A 19,316-nucleotide genomic window follows, 5' to 3' on the forward strand; every position below is an offset into this window, starting at 1 on the left:
GGATTGAGTTTTTGTGTTCTAAGAAATCTTTGCATAATCTCAAATCACTGTTTTTTTTTCTTAAGTTTTCTTCCAGAAATTTTATACTTTGACATTTTTACATTTAGGTCTGTGATCCATTTTGAGTTAACTTTTGTATATGACATGAGTACATTTTAAAAATATCCAATTTTTATAGCAACATTTGTTGAAAAAAATTATATCTCTGCTGCATTGCCTTGTACCTTTGTTGAAAATTTATTATTTGTATATATGTATTTCTGTATACTCTATTAAGTTCCATGGAGTTATTTGTCTATTTTTATACCTATAACAAATTATCTTGATTATTGTAGTTTTAAAATACATCTTGAACTCAGGTGCTTTTAGTCTACCAATTTTGTTTTTCAAAATTGTTATGGATAGTCTAGATTCTTTCCATTTCCAAGTGACTTTTAAAATATTTTATTTATTTGAGGGAGAGAGAGAGAACGCATGAGCAGAGAGGAGGGCCAAAAGGAGAAGACAGAATCCCTGCTGAGTGGGAAGCCAGATGTGGGGCTTGATCCCACGATGATGGGATCATGACCTAAGCTGAAGTCAGATGTTAACTGACTGAGCCACCCAGGCACACCTCCATATGAATTTTGAAATCAATTGTCTATTTCTATTTAAAAAAATGACTGCTAGGATTTTCATTGAGATTATGTTATATCTAGATAAATTTAGGAAAAATTAACATCTTAACAATATTAATTCTTTGGACTTCTGGACACTATATTTATCTCCATTTATTTAGGTCTCCCTTAATTTCTATCTTCTGGATCCTTGCTGTGTCCTCTCTCAATCACTGTAGTTCTTGCTTTGTGCTGCTCTTTCCTCCCTGGTATTCTGTCTTGAGACTTCAGTTCATAGATCTCTTTGGAAGAATACCTCTGTCCCCTCTAGTCCTGGCATCTACCAGCCTCCACATGGGTTTTCCTTCTTCCTCTGTGACCTTTCCAGGTCACAGAAGCTTAGAGCACTGAGCTTGAACAGTTGTAGGTCTCACTTCTTTTGTTTCTCAGGGTTGGCTCTCACAGATAAACTACTATAAATATTTGTGTAGAGATCTTTGAAAAGACAGGGTTTTCTTTGTTTGTTTTGTAGAAACAAAGGAGTAGGAGTAGAAAGGCTAGTCATATGGTAGCTGAGTGTGTAAATGTACAGTGTTTTGTAAAACATTTTTTTTTTCATGTATTTCTTGGCTGTTTCATACAGGAGGGTAAATGCAGTTCCTGTTATTCCATCCTGGTCTAGAGTAGTTCTTATGACTGTTTATCTTTAGTAATTTGCCTGCTTTCTTGATTTGATATTGGTTATTTCTGTCTTCTCTTTTTTAGTGGGATCAGTTTCTTTAAAGTTTTACTAATTTATTGATATTTTCAATTAACAGTCTTTTGTCAACTTAGTTGATCTTCTCTATGGTGTGTTTGTTTTCTATTTTAACATCTTCCCACAATTTTATTTCCTCCTTTCAACCTTCTTTTGGTTTAAATTAGTGCTATTATGAGTTTTTAAGATGGAGAGTTAGAACATAGATTTTTTCTTTTAGCCTTTTTATATATTTTAATGCTGTGAGTTTACTTCTAGGTCTAACTTCAGCTAGGCCCCACAAGTTTTGAGATATCATCTTCTAATTAGTATTCCATTTAAAATACTTTATATTTTAATTATGATGTCCACTTTAAACTATGTATTGTTTAAAATTTATTTATTAATTTTCCAAAGTACTTGTTGTTGATTTCCTCTATGAGAAAAGCACTTAGAATTCCAAATCTTTCCAAATCATTAATTCCTTTTTTGTGGACAAGCATGTAGTTACTTATAGTAACTGCGATTTTTAGAAAGTGTGCATTCAGAAGTTGCTGGATATATGTAGGTTTATGTAGGTCTATATGAAAAGGTTATATATTAACCTTAGGTGTTTTTCAGGTTTTCTATATCTCTGCTGATTTTTTTATTCTATTAGTTACTCTGAAATGTGTGTTTTTATTCCCTTACTTGAATGAGAATTTGTAATTCTTTATAGATTTGCATTTTATTCTGTTGCTTTTAGCTTCATGTTATTAGTTGCAAACATATTTAGAATTGTGATAAATTTACCAATCATTAAAAATATAATCTTTATCTCTAATAATATTTCCTTCAAATTCTATATAATAGAATGTTAATAACCTACATAAGAGGGAAACAACTGATAATACTAGCCAGATTGACCAGAAAAGACACAAATTACCCATGTCAAGAATTAGAGAGGTGGGGCACCTGTGTGGCTCAGCTGTTAAGCATCTGTCTTCAGCTCTGGTGGTGATCCCAGGGTCCTGGGATCAAGCTCCTTATGGGGTCCCCTGCTCAGCAGTAAACCTGCTTCTTCCTCTTCCACTCCCCCTGCTTGTGTTCCCTCTCTTGTTGTGTCTCTCTCTGTCCAATAAATAAATAAAATATTTTTTTTAAAAAAAGGAACTAGAGAGGTGACAAAACTGAAGGTTCTGTATATACTAAAATGATAATAAGTGTAAATTAAGAATGAAATCATGCCAATAATCTCAACTCAGAGATATTAGAGAAAATCTCTGAGTATAGAAACTATCAAAGCTAAGTTAGATATATCTATTAGAGAAACTGTTTAATTTGTATTTAGCAACCTTCCCACAAAGAAAACTTGAGGACCAGTAGGTTTCCTGGGAAATTATGCCATGAATTAGTGAAGAAATACTGCCAGTTATGGAAAAGAGGGAGATACATGAAAGCTATAGATATACTGCTACCATAGCCAGGAAGAAATTAATAAATATGCTACCAAAGATGAAATTAACAGACCAATATTTCTTATGAATGTAGATGAAAAAATTCTTTTTTTTAATTTTTAATTTTTTATTAACATATAATGTATTATTAGCCCCAGGGGTACAGGTCTGTGAATTGCCAGGTTTACACATGTCACAGCACTCACCATAGCACATACCCTCCCCAATGTCCATATAGATTAAAAATTCTGAAAATTTTAGTGAATTCTAGTTGAATGATATATAAAAAAGATAATATTTTATGTTCAAGTGAGGTTTATCTCAGGAATGTAGGTTGACATAACATTTTAAAACCAATCACCATATTAATAGAGTAAAAAAGAAAAAAATATGATTAATATAGAAAAGAAGGAAGAGTCTTGGGCAAAATCTAACATCTATTCCTGATAAAAACTCTTAGAAGTTACTATATATATCTTAGGAAGCTTTGTATAGGGATCTTTCTCAACCTGAGAGAGGTCAATCATAGAAAAAACGAGGGGAAATTTAAAAAGACCTAAATAATGAAGAAACATATTATATTTATGTCTCAGAAGGTTTTTTTATTATTAAAATATTACTTTTCCCAAATTGACCTATTAAAGTAATACAATTCCAATAAAATCTTACGCCAGAGTGATTAGAAAATGCAAAAGCTTAGAAAGCAAAAAGCAAATAAATTTTAAAAGTTTGGAAACCAGAAGTTGGAGGACTTAAGATACTAATTATAAAGCTACAGTAACTAAAAGAGTATGATACTGGCACAAAGTTGGACAAATATATAGAAAAATACAAACGGCCAATAAACTTTGTGGAAAAAATGTTGAGCTGTACTAAAAACCACAGAAATGCAAACTAAAGCAAAATACTCCTAATTTTTTTTTCATCAGATGGGAAAAATAATTTCAAAAGATTGAAAATTTTGTTTTGATGTGTTTGTGAGGAAGCAGGTATTATCTTGCAATGTTGGTAGAAATGTAAATTGGCACAAATGTTTTTTTTTTTTTTTTTTTTAGGCAAACTACTAATCGGTTTAGCTTTGTGTTGTATGCTAGTTTAAAAAAAAAAAAAGAAAATATGTAATATAAGGCACAAATGTTTTTGAAAGGCAATTTTCTAGAACACACATAACCTTTGACCCAGCAATTTCATGTTTCAACTTTGTGCTAGAGAAATAGTCATTCATGGGCACAAACCCCTATACAAATATACTCATTTTTTATTGTTATAAGAGGTAAAAAAAAAATGAATGTGTACTGAACATTTGTTAATAAAGGTAAAATTAAATAATTTATGGAATATTTAGATTATTAAATACTATATAGATATTGCAAAGAAGGTGATGGATGTGTTCATATTGTCGTAAAGATATTGCTGAGGTATACAGTTATGTGAAAGTCACAGAAATATAATACGATCCTTTTTATTAAATTAACACTTGTGTAAGAAGATAGGTATATTTGTAATGCATTAAAAATAATCTAGAAAAACATATTCCAGGTTAGTTTTGAACAATGGTTTTCTTTAAGAAGGAGGTGGAAATGAAGTGGCAAGGGGCAAAAAGGCACTATTACAACCTTACAATTTTATCATTTTTTGCCATTGAAAAAATAAAAATAAAGCAACAAAAAATTAATGTGACTTGGCATCTGAGTAAAATGTATGCATGTATGCATGGATGAATTGGAATCAAATGACAGTATTTCTAAGAGATTCAGAATTTGGATGCAGTGGTATTCAGTGAAAGATATGGGGAAATTTTTATTAGATAAAAGGAAATTGTTATTATTGCTGTTATTTTGGACTTGCTGAATTTTTGTTCTTTCAGATTACCAGAGTGCTCTTCCACTGTAGTTATATAAACTGTAATACTCATTATCATGAATATTAGTATCAGACTTATTCACTGAATAGTAAAATCATACTGGAGCCTACAAGAAGTAAATAAAGACATAGTTAAAACTACTTAAAAAAATGCAATTCTCTACGCAAAAGAGTGTGATTTATACTCATATATGGTATTATTTCAGTAGTGTTGTCTATTTGTTCTTCTATGTTTTCTTCCTTTCTTAAAGATACATAGTGGATAAGACTGATGAATCACAGATCAGTACCCGAAAACAAATAATACATTATATGTTAATTTAAAAAATAAAACTGTGCTTCTCAGGAAAAAAAAAACAACAACAGAGCTTTTAAAGATGAATATTTAAACAAAGGGGAAAGTCCATTTCAAGCAGAAAGAGCAGGAGTAGAGGAAAATCAGATGGTACAATCATTATTCTACACCAGTGATCTCATTACTCATGTTTGCAGAGGAGGGGTTTCTGCAAGGGATGAGACTGGAGATGGGCCATGTTTAGTTCTCAGGAATGGTTCATTGACAGTTTCTTTGGCTGGTAGATATCACTCAGGTATTTAGAATAGGCTTCTTATCTTTCCAAATACACATCAGTTGTGGAAGAATCAGGTGATTCATAATAGAAGCTACCATTTCTCAGTTTGGGGGCCAGTGGGAAATGATCTAAAGGCTGAAGAACACATGACCTCCTAAAATAAACAAGTCCTTTCCCAGTTAGGATCTCCTCAGGACAATTAGAAGTAATCTCAGCCTATAAAACTCACTTGGTTATTAAGGGAAATGAGGAGCATAGGATCACATCTGTAAGATTTTAAAGTTGACTTTATGAAGAATATTTAAATATATGTCAGGTCTAAAGTCAGCCAATGCACTGTTTATCCTAGAATATCATTTCTGACACTTTTACATATTAACTAGAATTAAAGCTTAACCAGGATCCATAAAAATTTAAGAGTATGCAGAGAAGGCAAATTGTAGGAAAATTATTAGGGCACTTTTTCAACCTGTTATTTTGTTTGCTGCACACACCATTGCATAGATAATAAAAACAATGAAAGTGAAATTTAAACTCAAAAAGGAACTTATATCTACTGATCCAAATTTCAATGGGACAGAGTTATTATCAATTAGGTAAAAGACCCATTTATTAGCAAATGAGTAAGTTTGCAGCCATTAGCAAGCATATATAGTACAAACACAATGCTGCTGATCACCATGTACTTGAGTTAACAGCTGATTTAGTAACCAAATAAGCAAATGGAAAGTAAATTTATGTTATTTATGATCTTCTAAAGATTACATTAAGGAAATAATTAAAAGGATGATAATCCTAAAACATCTGGGTGCCATTTACATATCTTCATTTGGGAGGATGAAGAAAATTATCCTTTAGAACAGGATGATCTGGGTTATGGGATTTGGCAAAAATGAAAAAATAAGATTTTAAATCTTCTGAGGATTCCTTCCAATGGACTGTGCTTAGTGCCATTTTCTTTCATGGTGCTCTTCTTACTTCACTAACTGCTTTTTTTCTGTAATTGTCACCGGTTCCCTGTTTCTCTCGACCTACCTCCTCTATGTCATCATTTTCTGTGAGTTACCTTCTCTGTACAAGTAGCTTCGAAAACATGAATATTTTAATGACTTTAGCTAATGTCTTCACTCCCAGTCCTTTCTTTCTGCTTCATTAAATGATTCCCACATTACTCATAGATTCTTCAGTTCAAGTCAACTCAATTCAGCTTGACTTCAATAAACATAATTTTCATCCTTGTTTGATACTGTGTTGGCTGCTAGGGATTTCAAGATGAATAAAAGCTAGTACCCATTTATGAGAAGTTAACTGTTAAAACCATACAAATAGCCATAGTGCATTATATTGCAACATTTTTGCCGCAGAGCAGCAACAATTTTAATTCATACAACTGAGGCAAAAAGAGGCTAAGAAAAACGTGACCTTTGACCCAGGTCTTGAATAATGAGTACACTTAAAGGGGAAAATGAATAGGAGGAGGACTTTAGAGTCTGGAAAAAAAAGTGTTTATGACTTGTGTACATTGAAGTACCTAGTGCATTTAAAGGTCAGTGAAAAATCCAGTGTGGTCAGACCACGGTGTTCTTGCTGGCACACTCTGTGGCAAAGTAACCTAAAATCAGGCTTGAAAAGATTTGTGTTAGGCTTCGGGGCTCTCCTATAGTTTTTGAGAAAGTGATTGATATGACTGCACAATATGGCAACAATGTAAAAAAAATACTTTGGAGATAAATTGGAATGAAGGTAGATTTTTAAAATTAGATCTGTTGCAATAATCCCAAGAAAATAGTAAGAATAGAAATTAGGCAAGTGAAAATATGGAGGCTAGAGAAAAGAAGAAAATTTTAAGAGCCTTTGAATGTAATCCACATACATGATTTTGAAAAGCAAAGGAGAATTTTTAATGTGCAAGGACACATGGTGGTTGAGGATTGGAAGATGTCAAGAATTACTTAAATTTTTGTCTTGGGCACCACTGATAGTGATGACATTAACTGAGAAAATGAAACTGTGAAAGGGATAGGATTGGGTGCAAAGGTAAATTCAATTTTTTGACTTCTGTTCATTGGGTGGATGTATGCAGTAGAAATTAGCACAGTTATTCTGTAAGTTAGAAAAGAGAAGAGGTTAGAGATAGATCTTTAGGATTTATGCATCAGCATAAATGTGATAGAGAAGCCTTAAGAGTAAATACATTATGCAGAGAAAGGGTAAATTCCTTATGAATGAGAGACAAGAATGTAACACTGGTGAAAATGTTGAAATCATTACCCAAGGGAAAGACAGAAGGGAAAACCCAGTAGGTCACATTTCACATGATTATCTTTCTGGCTTTTAAATCTTCATTTGCAGGGAGTTAAGATGGCAGGTTAGTGGGGGGACCCTGAGCTTGTCTTGTCCCTGGAACACAGGGAGATCAATATCAAACTATTTTGAATAACTGAGAAACTGATCTGAGGATTAAGAAAACAGTTTGCACCATTGGAGAGAGAGAACATGGCAGATTCAAGGTTTGGAGTTATGAACTGGGAGAGAGGAAAGCCACAGGGTTTGAAGGGAAGGGAACCCTTTTTGCAGAGTGAAGTCAAGGAGAGGGAGAGAGCAAGAGAGAGTGCAGCAGGTAGGGGACTGCACAATAAGCTACGTAAGGAGATCCCCTGGGAGAGATTGCTCTCCTTCTGGAGTACATTTGGAAGAGGGTATTTTGCCACTCCCAGGACCAAAGGCCACCTGGGAGTCGTTGAATGACATTCAACAGCAGGGGACAGAGGTGTGACCAGAGGGCAAATAACTTGGTCACAGCTTTTCAGTGTGTCACAATAAGACTCTAACCACCATGTGTACCTCATGCAACTGCTTTTCTGGGACAGGACGTTGCCGGGCATACCTCGAGAGGGTCTCCTGCAGGGTTCACATTTTGCTGGACTCCAAATTTAAAATTTGGAGTTTTGAATCCCAGCTACCAGACACAGAAAAAATGAAGATCTGTGCCATAGCGCACAATGACAGCTTGGGCACAGACAGGTTAAGAACATGGATCTGACGAAAGCCTGGGACACAGGAGATTGTTCGCTTTTCTGTGAAGGACTCCTGAATAGCAGTGGCCACAGGTTCCCCTCCCAGGGACAAGAGGGAGGCGTGATGCCATCTTCCTCCTCCACCACCCTCCCTCTCCCGCTGCCCACCAGCACAGTCAGATTTCAGAGAGAAAGACAGCGCCTCCAGTGGAGGCTGAAGTCCCCTATACTAAACACCGCCCACCTCAAAACCCCCACCCCCACCCAGACCTGGCAGGGGCATCTTTACAAGGGCAAGTCTGTTTGTCAGCCAGCCCAGTGTGCCACTCCCTCAGAAGACCAACACAGGTCCCTGCATGTACCAAGTCCATTGATCAAAGAGTGCTCCAAAGCACTTTGGTTCTGGTGGAAATAGGACCAAGCTTTCTTTTATGTTTTTTAAAATTTTTTATTTCTTTTTGTTTTTTATCATTTATTTTTTATATATTTTTTCTTCTTTCTCTCTCTCTCTCTCTTTCTTTCTTTCTTATCTGTCTATCTTCTATCTGGATCAGGCTTATAATTTTTGTTCATTTATTGGTTTGCTTGTTTCTCTGTCTTATTTTTCAGATAAGGCTATTTTTTTTTTCTTCTTTCCTTACTTTTTTCCTTCTTTCATTCTTATTCTTTGGAATCAGACTTACAGTTTTGGGGTTTTTTTTGTTGTTGTTGTTATTGTTACTTTTCGAGGCTTATCTTAACAAACAGCACAAAGCACACTTATCTAAAGGTCCAAACACTCCCAACTACAAGATACCTGGAGTAGCCATACTTATATCAGACAAACTAGATTTTAAACCAAAGACTATAATTAGAAGGATGCTATAACATAATAAAGGGGTCTATGCAGCAAGAAGATCTAACAATTGTAAATATTTATGCCCCTAACTTAGGAGCAGCTAAATATATAAACCACTTAATAACAAACTTAAACTCATTAAAGATAATACAATAAAAGTAGACTTTAACATCCCACTCACAGCAGTGGACAGATCATCTAAGCAGAAGCACAATGAAACAAGGGCTTTCAATGACAGACTGGACCAGATGGACTTAACAGATATATACAGAGCATTTTATCCTAAAGCAGAAGAATACACATTCTTCTCAAGGGCATGAAATAGATCAGAATAGATCATACACTGGTGTCACAAGTCAAGCCTCAACTGGTACAAAAATATCGAGGTCATACCATGCATATTTTCAGAAGACAATACTATGAAACTTGAAGTCAACCACAAGAAAAAATTTGGAAGGATGGAGGTTAAAGAACATCCTACTAAAGAATTAATGGGTCAACCAGAAAATTAAATAAAATTTTAAAAAAACACATGGAAGCAAATGAAAATGAGAACACAACAGTACAAATCTTTGGGATGCAGCAAAGGCAGTGCTAAGAGAAGTATATAGCAATACAGGCTTCCTCAAGAACCAAGAAAAGTCTCAAATACGTAACCGAACTTTTTACCTAAAGCAGCTGGAGAAAGAACAGCAAATAAAGCCTAAATCCAGCAGGAGAAGGGAAATAATAAAGATTAGAGCAGAAATCAATGATATAGGGAAAACAAAACAAAACAAAACAGAACCAAAAAACCAGGAGAACACATCAACAAAAGTAGGAGCTGGTTCTTTGAAAGAATTAACAAGATTGATAAACCCTAGCCAGACTTAGCCAAAAAAGAGAGAGAGAGAGAGAGAGAAAGGACTCAAATAAATAAAAACATGAATGAAAGAGGAGAGATCACAACCAACACTGAAGAAAGGCAAACAATTATAAGAGAATATTATGAGCAATTATATGCCAACAAATTAGGTAATCTAGAACAAATGGATATATTCCTAGAAACATATAAACTGAAACAGGAAGAAATAGAAAACCTGAACAGACTCATAACCAGAAAAGAAACTGAATCAGTAATCAAAAATCTCCCAACAAACAGGAGTCCAGGGGTGGTTGTCTTCACAGGTGAATTCTCCCAAACATTTATTTTTAAAATTTGTTTATTTATTTATTTTCCACCAAACAATTAAAGAAGTGTTAATATCTATTCTTCTGAAACTATTCCAAAAAATAAAAATTGAAAGAAAATTTCCAAAGTCATCCCATTGGGCCAGCATTACCGTGATACCAAAACCAGATATGGATACACACAATGGGATATTACTGAGCCATCAAACAAAAGAAATTTTGCCATTTGCAATGATGTGGATGGAAGTAGAGTGTATTATGCTAAATGAAATAAGTCAGAGAAGGACAAATACCATATTATTTCACTCCTATATGGAATTTTAGAGAAAACTGATGAACATAGGGGAAGAGAAGGAAAAATAAGAAAAACAGAGAGGGAGGCAAACCTCAAGAGACTCTAACTATAAGGAACAAATTGAGGGTTGCCAGAGGAAAGGTAGGTGGGGGGATGGGGTAATTGGGTGATGGGCATTAAGGAGGGCATTGGATGTAATGAGCACTGGGTACTGTATGCAACTGATGAATCACTAAATTCTATCCCTGGAACTAATAATACACTATAACTTGAATTTAAAAAACCAAAACAAAACAAAACAACAACAACAAAAAACTTCATTTGCTCAAAGCCATTAACAATTCTTCCTGAAACCAGTTTTCCTTTTGCTCTTCTGTTTTTGTAGATAGAATCAATATTGTTCCCATCTCTTAACATGTAAACCTTGGAGTTATGGTCTTAATAGTCCTTTTCCTATATGCAATTTTAATTTAGATTCCTGCTCATAACCATTCCTTCTATTTCACCTTCCACTCCTGGCCCTTTTCCCCATGACCATCATTATCTCATGCCTCTAGTTTTGCAGTGACCTATGCAGTCTTTCTTTACTGGGGCTTCTTCTCGTCACATATGCATTGATCTTAAAGCATGTCTTTCATTTTACCAAGGTAAGGGCTTTCCATGTCTCCACATTATTTGTAGAATTGAGTTTAAACTACTTTGTCATTCAGAGTCTTTCATGGTTGGATTCCATCTTCACTATGAAGCCTTTTATACTGTTCCCGTATATGCATGTTTTCTCCAAAATATTTTTCCACGTATTGTATCTCTGGCAGTAATTTGACTTCCACTCCTTTTGGTCTTTATTCCATTCTCTCCTCCATTATTCCCATCATTCCTGTGTATACTTCAAGCCCAAATACTTCTTGAAAACTACTTATTTAGATCCTATCATAAACAAATATTAATTTTCATGTGTTCCTTTCTTTTTTTTTTTTAAAGATTTATTTATTTATTTATTTATTTGACAGACAGAGATCACAAGTAGGCAGAGAGGCAGGCAGAGAGAGAGGAGGAAGCAGGCTCCCTGCTGAGCAGAGAGCCCAATGTGGGACTCGATCCCAGGACCCTGAGATCATGACCTGAGCCGAAGGCAGCGGCTTAACCCACTGAGCCACCCAGGTGCCTCGTTTCATGTGTTCCTATCTTTAAACTGCTATTGCCTTAAAATCAGGGACTGTTTTCTTTTTCCCTATATTTGCTCCATAATGCTACATGCACATCTCAGTATAAACCTCCTAGTTTCTCTGTCTTGACATAGCATATCAACCCACCTGAATTATTGGGAAGGGATGCGACTTTTTCCTTTTTCTAAGGGATGCAACTTCAAGATACTTTCTCTGTCAAAATCAGCACCTGTGATGAGCTCTGGGTGGTATGGGATTGTTGAATCACTGTATTGTACACCTGAAACTAATATAACACTGTATGTTAACTAACTGGGGTTAAAATACAAATTTAAAATTAAAAGAAAAAATTATTATTTCTGTCACAATCAAAAGAATAGCTATCATCATATAATACATCTTAATACTATGAACAGATCACCCTGAGGTTCACCCAGGTGACTAGTAGATGGTGGTAGCTAGTAGATCCTGAGTCATTCCAAATATTCTTACAGTGAAGCATCCTTTAGTACTATTTGCTTTTATGATCACTTCCATGTTTCATGTTTGCACACCTTAGTCTCCTCTGTCCTTTTATGTACAGTCTGTCTCCCAGAAGGTGAGCACTGGATTGAAGCTCACCTTCTCTGCACAGTTTGTTCATTTCTGCTCTGCTTGCATGCCACTGTGGTCAGGGAACATTTTCTGTTACTCTTATCCTTAACTACTGATTTCCTACTTGAGATCCATGCAGTTTTTCCTTTACCAAAAAAAGTAGCCTTACCAAGTACAGGTTGAAATCCATTGTGTTTCTTTGCCAATAGCATTTTGAATTCTCATCGTAACCTGAATGTTGCTAAATACCTCTACCATCCTACAGCATTTTTATCCCATTACTGAGGACACTGATGAACTTTTTAAAAAAATTGGTCCCAGTATTCACCCTGGCAGAACACTGCTTGCTATGTCCCCTCCGGGTAACATTACTCTCATGGAAGAAATTTATTCTGAATGACCCTCCAACTAGCAATTAGGCAGTCTGGGCCATAATTTCTCATTGAGTTGATAATGGTGTAATGAAGGAAAGAATGTAAAGCTTTGCTAAAGTCAAAGGGGGCTCTGCTGTCTCTCTTCCGTCTACCTATCCTATCATTTCTTCATAGAAGATTAATCTTCTAATTTCATAAAATGCTGACACAAGCTTTATGGCTTCATCACCAAGTAGTTGATGTTCTCATTATGGCCTTTTTTTGGCTGGGATAATCCCTTTTACAATATATTTGAATTCAGACAAAAGATGGAATTCGATAGGGTTATAAGAATATGATTTCTTTCTTGAAAATTTTCTGATATTTCTTCATAACTGAGGGGACTGTCTATCAAAGCTTCTGCAATCTTAAATTTGTTAAATCTTTTTCTACCTTTGATAAGATGGAGCTCTGTTGTAGTCTATAAGATTATAGCATAAGTTCTGTTTCTGTTGTGTAATAGTCATTCTCAAATGTGCCAGAGGGGTGGTGGAGGGGTGGAGACAAAGACAGAGAATCTTGAACAGGGCTCCCACTCACGACCCTGATCATAACCTGAGCGGATCAAGAGTAGGCACCCCTAGTGACTCTCTTCTAAGGACAACTATATATATATCATGAACATGAGCCATTCAAAAGAAGCAAAGGAGCCCTTTAGGATAAATGTATGATAAATGATGGTTATGGTGTCAAAAAATAACTTTTCTTCTGAGACTGATCTTATTATGCACTGCCATACAAACTGAGATAGTTAAACTCACTCAGATTTAATTTGGCCTGGCATTGCAATGTATTGTCCATGACACCCAGTCTATAAACTGGCAGGTTTTTATTTCTCTAAACAGTCTAAAGAAGGCCATTGAAATGATCAGGGATTAGTGTGTGTGCCCACAGCACACATCTCCAGAGCTGTCCTAGGTTTAATGTGCATTCATCAAGCTACTAGGATGCCCTTCAAAGCTGCTGCCTACAGTAGAGCTTCTTAAACACATACTGCAGAACTATTGCTGGTGCTACAAGAAGGAAAATATCACTTCTTCTTGGTGGACATGCATTTGAATTGCATCTTACTAAATCCATCAGGTCTTTTAATCCCTCTTATCATATTCTTATTTTTTTCAATTAATTTTTCTCATGCACCTCTCCAAACAAACCCTTTATTTAGTTTGATTTGTGATTTTTTTTCTTTTTTCTTTTTTCTTTTTTTTTTAGATTTTATTTATTTATTTGACTGACAGAGATCACAAGTAGGCAGAGAAGCAGGCAGAGTGAGAGGAGGAAGCAGGCTCCCTGCAGAGCAGAGAGCCCGCGGGATGTGGGGCTCGATCCCAGGACCCTGAGATCATGACCTGAGCCGATGGCAAAGACTTTAACCCACCGAGCCACCCAGGCACGCCGGTTTGTGATTTTTATCTATTTTACTTTATTTGCTTAGTATTTCTGTTGCTTCTCTGTTTTTCTAATTCATTAGTTTCTGACTTCAACTTTCTAGTTCTCTTAGCTATTCTATGGATAGATTGTGCTATTTTTTTTTTTTTCTGTATGACTCCCTTTCATTTTTCCTTGATTATTAATACAGAAATTTAAACATTGAAATTGCAATGATAGTTTTGCCATATACTTTCTTAGTGAGGAGGCAGACTAAGCTGCTTTAACAAACAGATCCTGGAATACAATTGCTGAAACAAGGTAGTAATGTATTTCTCTCCAGTATAATAGGCCAGATAAGCCCAAGCCATTAAGTTGCTCTGCTTTACAGTATCATTCGGGGACCAAGTTCATTTTCTTATTCGGCCATTCCTGCAGTATTATCTTCATCTGCATGCATCATCAGAACCAAGACAACACAACTCCCAGATCTAGTCGAAAGAATAGAAAAAGAGAAAAAATTCCAGAATAAGTGACTTTATCTATGATTATGGTAATGACCTGGAAGTTGTGCCAGTTATTTCTCTAACCTCATTGGCCAGACCATAATTACATGGCAAACCTAGTACAAAAAAGGCTGGAAAATGTGGTCTCTATCTTTGTAACTTTCTAAATCAGTAGGAACAGAAGCAAAATCAATGTTGGAGGCCCACTCCATATTTTGATAAGCAATAGCTGTCATTTTTACCATTTCCTAAATAAGTTATTATTTGATAAGTAATATCAATCCCTTTATTTGATAATAATTTGGGAGAATCTTTAAATTCCATTAATTTGACTTAAAAATATATTTTTTTTAATTTCTAACTTAATTCTGTAATGACTAAAGAACTAGATCAGTTTACCTTCTTCTTCTTCCTCCTCCTCCTCCTCCTCTTCCTTCCTCTTCTTCAATAGAGGGCTTGGGTCTCCATCAATTACTGTAAATATTCCATGGATTCTTGAAAAGAAGTTCTAAAATCTGTTTATAGTATTAAAAATCCAAACATACCTCATAACAACTTTGTTGATTAAATTTTCACTCAGAAACTAAAGATGTACCAAACGTTGGCTAATTTGATTTAAATTTTAAAAAATTCTCTTGTCACCATATTTCACTACTTATTGTTCATAGATCTAATGAAAGAGAAAGTGGCATTAAGATATCCCACAATAATTGTGCCTCTAACATTTCTGCTTTATGTATTTTAATTCTGTCATTCGACACATAAAATTCCATGATTCTTTTATTCTGAAGGTTATAAGTTTTATTAATATAAAATAACCTTGTTTGTCCTTTTTAAATTTTTATTTGAATTTAATATTTCATATTATTAATGTTGAAGTTTTTGCTTTGTTATTATTAGTTTAGTGAGTTTAGTAAGGAGAAAGATGAATTATTTTGGGGTGTAAGAAGATGTATTCAGCATGAAGAGTGCTTGTTGCTGGTGGCAGGGGAGAGCATGGAATATTTTGAATAATTGGAAAAACAAAAAAAACTAAGGACTTTCCGGTAAGGAAGAAATTGAGAAACCTTTCCTTCCCCAAGATTCAAGTTATGAATAACAGTGTAGACAAAAGTGACCTGTCCAGATTCTGGTGACTGGAGGATAGATAAGCTTCTGGAGGTAACATCACTATAAGGGCTAAAATAGGCTGGATCAGTGAACTTACTTGAGTACTAAGCTGGTTGTTAATGGTAAAATACGCTGTAGTTTCCTAAGATAGTGAACATAGAACTTTCCCAATCCAGTCATCTTTTGACTAAGCTTTTGCCCAAAAGAGCTAAATTTGCAGGTAAATCTAAACTGCTTTACATTCAAGAGCAGATGTAAATGTTGGTAAGAATATTTTGGTGCATGACAAGATGGAGGGAGGGATGTTCTTTGTGGAAAATTCTCTGTGGGAGATTGTATAATTACACCCCATTCTTGAATATAGGATTTCCAATTCTCCATCCCATTCTCAGGTTTTACCAATTGACATATTATGACTAGTGGAATTGAGATAATATGCCATCCTATTACAAACAAATGTTTTAAAGAAAATTGTATGGTTCAGTTCAGCATTTTGTGGTTTTTCCCTTGGTAATGAAAAGACCTTCAAATAGGAGGTGCTGCTTCTGCCAGACCCAAGAATGGAGACTTGTGAATATTGGAGCTGAACCTCGGTACAGAGCATAACTGCAAGTGATTGGCCACCTGTATGTATGAGAGGAAGGTGGGGGGCAACTTCAGTAGTTTTAAGTCACTGTGGGGGGAGGCTGTTTATTACACAGCATAACTGGGCAAAACTAACACAGAAATTTATATCTGGAAGTTTTGCCTCTCATGGCAATATGGGAGAACACAATAAATTTTTTGGACATGTTTAAATAATGGGAACATTTTAAAAAATAGTTCTTGTTTATTTTGGTTACATGGAATGAAAGGTCTAGATAAGAAAAATTGTTATTTTGAAAAGTATTTGTTACTGAATCTGCCAAGAGATTATGTATCCATATTGTTTCTTTTCTTTTTTTTTTTTAAGATTTTATTTATTTATTTGACAGACAGAGATCACAAGTAGGCAGAGAGAGAAGGGGAAGCAGGCTCCCTGCTGAGCAGAGAGCCGGATGCAGGGCTTGATCCCAGGACCCCGGAATCATGACCTGAGCTAAAGGCAGAGGCTTTAACCCACTGAGCCACCCAGGTACCCCCATATTGTTTCTTTTAAAACTACTTCCACAAACAATACACTTGGCCTTGGAAACTTTTCAAGTGTGTATACGGATATATGCAAAAGTTGAGAATACGGTATAATGGATCTCCATATCTATTTCACATAGCTTCAGTAGTTACCCACATTCTACCATTTTTGCTTTGGATGACTATCTGAACATTCTTGTTGCAGACGAATATGATATTAAACTCTATCTGTCTGTATCATTCCCACCCTCCCTTTTGAGTTTGCTGGGCTTTATTAAAGCATGTTGCAGCATGCTATCATCTAACACATAAATACTTCAGTACAAATTTCTAACTCACACATGAACTTAAAGAATCATAACTGTGATGCCAATATCATAGTCACTAGTGTTTTAAAATGATGTCAATATTATCCAATATTCAGTTATGTTAACCTTTCCCAAATTATCTTAAAAATAACTGTATAATTGATTGGCACGAATTAGTATCTAAACATGGTTTACATTATACATTTGATTGACATATCTATTATATTTCTTTTAATCAATAGCTTACCCTCTTATTAATTTCATTTACATTGTTAAAAAACAGAGTCATTTTGTAGAATTTCATATATTTTGGATTTGATTGATAACTTCTTCATAGTCTCCTATAACTTTTTATTCTGTCAGCAGATTTCCTGTAAGCTTGTACTTAGATCTAGAAGCTTGATTAGATGCAGGTTAATTCTGTTGTTATTTCTCTTGCAACAGGAAGCACGTGGTATTTGATGCCTGTGCTTTTATTAATGATAAGATTGGTCAATAGGGTCAAGTTTGTTCATCTATTTACTCTATTAAATTCCTCCACTAACATTTTAAGTGATGGTTTAGTTCTCCAACAGCATTTCAACTGCTGGTTGAAGCAGCTATTGTTGATAAATGTCTGAATCTGTTATTTAATTAAGGGTTGAAAAATGGTGATTTCTTATTTTATTATTTCTTCTGCATTTATTAGCTGAGATTCCTGTGTGGAGATAGCTGTCATTCATCAACTTTTGGTTATATTGAAGTGTTACCCATACAGCAAAGACAGGGTAGTTGCTTGAATCTTTCCCTTTATTGCTTTCCAAAACACTTGCCTTCAGTGATGACAATATTTTAATGTAATTATGAACTCAGATTATCTTATCTTTGGTCATTGAGGGCCCCTTAAATTTGGTCGCTCTGTCTCTTTGACATGATCCTGGTAGTCTTTGACAATTTCTTGCTTTCAGGCATAACAAGTCCACCTTTATGCATTTATATTCCCTGCCTCCAAACATATATATAGCTATTTTTTCTTAGAATTCCTAGATCCTCTTAATTTTAGGTATGATTTAGAGATTATAGTATGGGCACTAAAGTACAAATTACTACTGAGTTGTCATCACTTTTAGACATTTTCAGTGGATGAAACTAGAAAATATACAATTTTTACAATGGGAAATTAAATTAAGAGTTTTTGTTCTGGAATGCATGGGTGGCTCAGTTGATTAAGGCCTACCTTCAGCTCAGGTCATGATCCCAGGGTTCTGGGATCAAGTCCCGCATCGGGCTTCTTGCTTGGTGGGTAGCCTGCTTCTCCCTCTGCCTGCCGTTCTCCCTGCTTGTGCTCTCTCTCTCTCCTTCTCTCTGGCAAATAAATAAACAAAATCTATAATTTTATTTATATATCTTTATTTATATTTTTATTCTTATATATCTTTTATATTTATATATTTTATTTATGTATTTGATCTCATATATTTTTAATTATATATGAAATATAATTTTAAAAGGATTGTATTCATCTTACCAATTGAAAGGTTTTTAATAACCCTACTTAAATTAATGTAATATTAATAAATAAATAATAATAATAAATTAATGTAATATTTGTTTATCTTTTCTCTTATTCTAATGATCTTTGATCCTCATGATATTAATAATATTCGCTTACTCCTTACTATGTCAAATATCTTTTTTTTCCTTTCTATCTCTATGTATGTATGTATGTATATGTCTAAATATAGTATCGGGTTTTTAAAAAACATTTTACTTATTCATGAGAAAGAGAGAGCAAGCACTGAAGAGAGAGCAGGAACAGGAGGAGGGGCACGGGGAGAGGGAGAAGCAGGCTCCCTGTGAGCAGGGAGGGGAGCAGGGAACCTGATGTGGGACTTAATCTCAGGACTTGAGATCAGGACCTGACCTGAAGGCAGATGCTTAACCAACTGAGCCACCCAGTGCCCCTGAAGGTAGTATTTTCTTTCTTAAATACTATCTTGAATCAGTTTTGAGACCCTGTTAGAAGTCAGTCATTTTGCCTTCTGGAGTAGCTTATTAAGATCCACACACCAGCCACTTCCCTTATCAGGCCTCTCACACTTTGAGGTTACTATGCACTCAACTCTAGTCATCCTGGAGCCAGGTATCAGACAACTAGGGGCATCTGTTATGCCGAGGAACCTGGGACATTATCCACATTAGCCAGCCTCAGGAAGCCTGCAAAACCTAGCTAACCCCA

Source organism: Mustela erminea, chromosome 1 (assembly GCF_009829155.1).
Source record: "Mustela erminea isolate mMusErm1 chromosome 1, mMusErm1.Pri, whole genome shotgun sequence".
Lineage (NCBI taxonomy): Eukaryota > Metazoa > Chordata > Mammalia > Carnivora > Mustelidae > Mustela > Mustela erminea.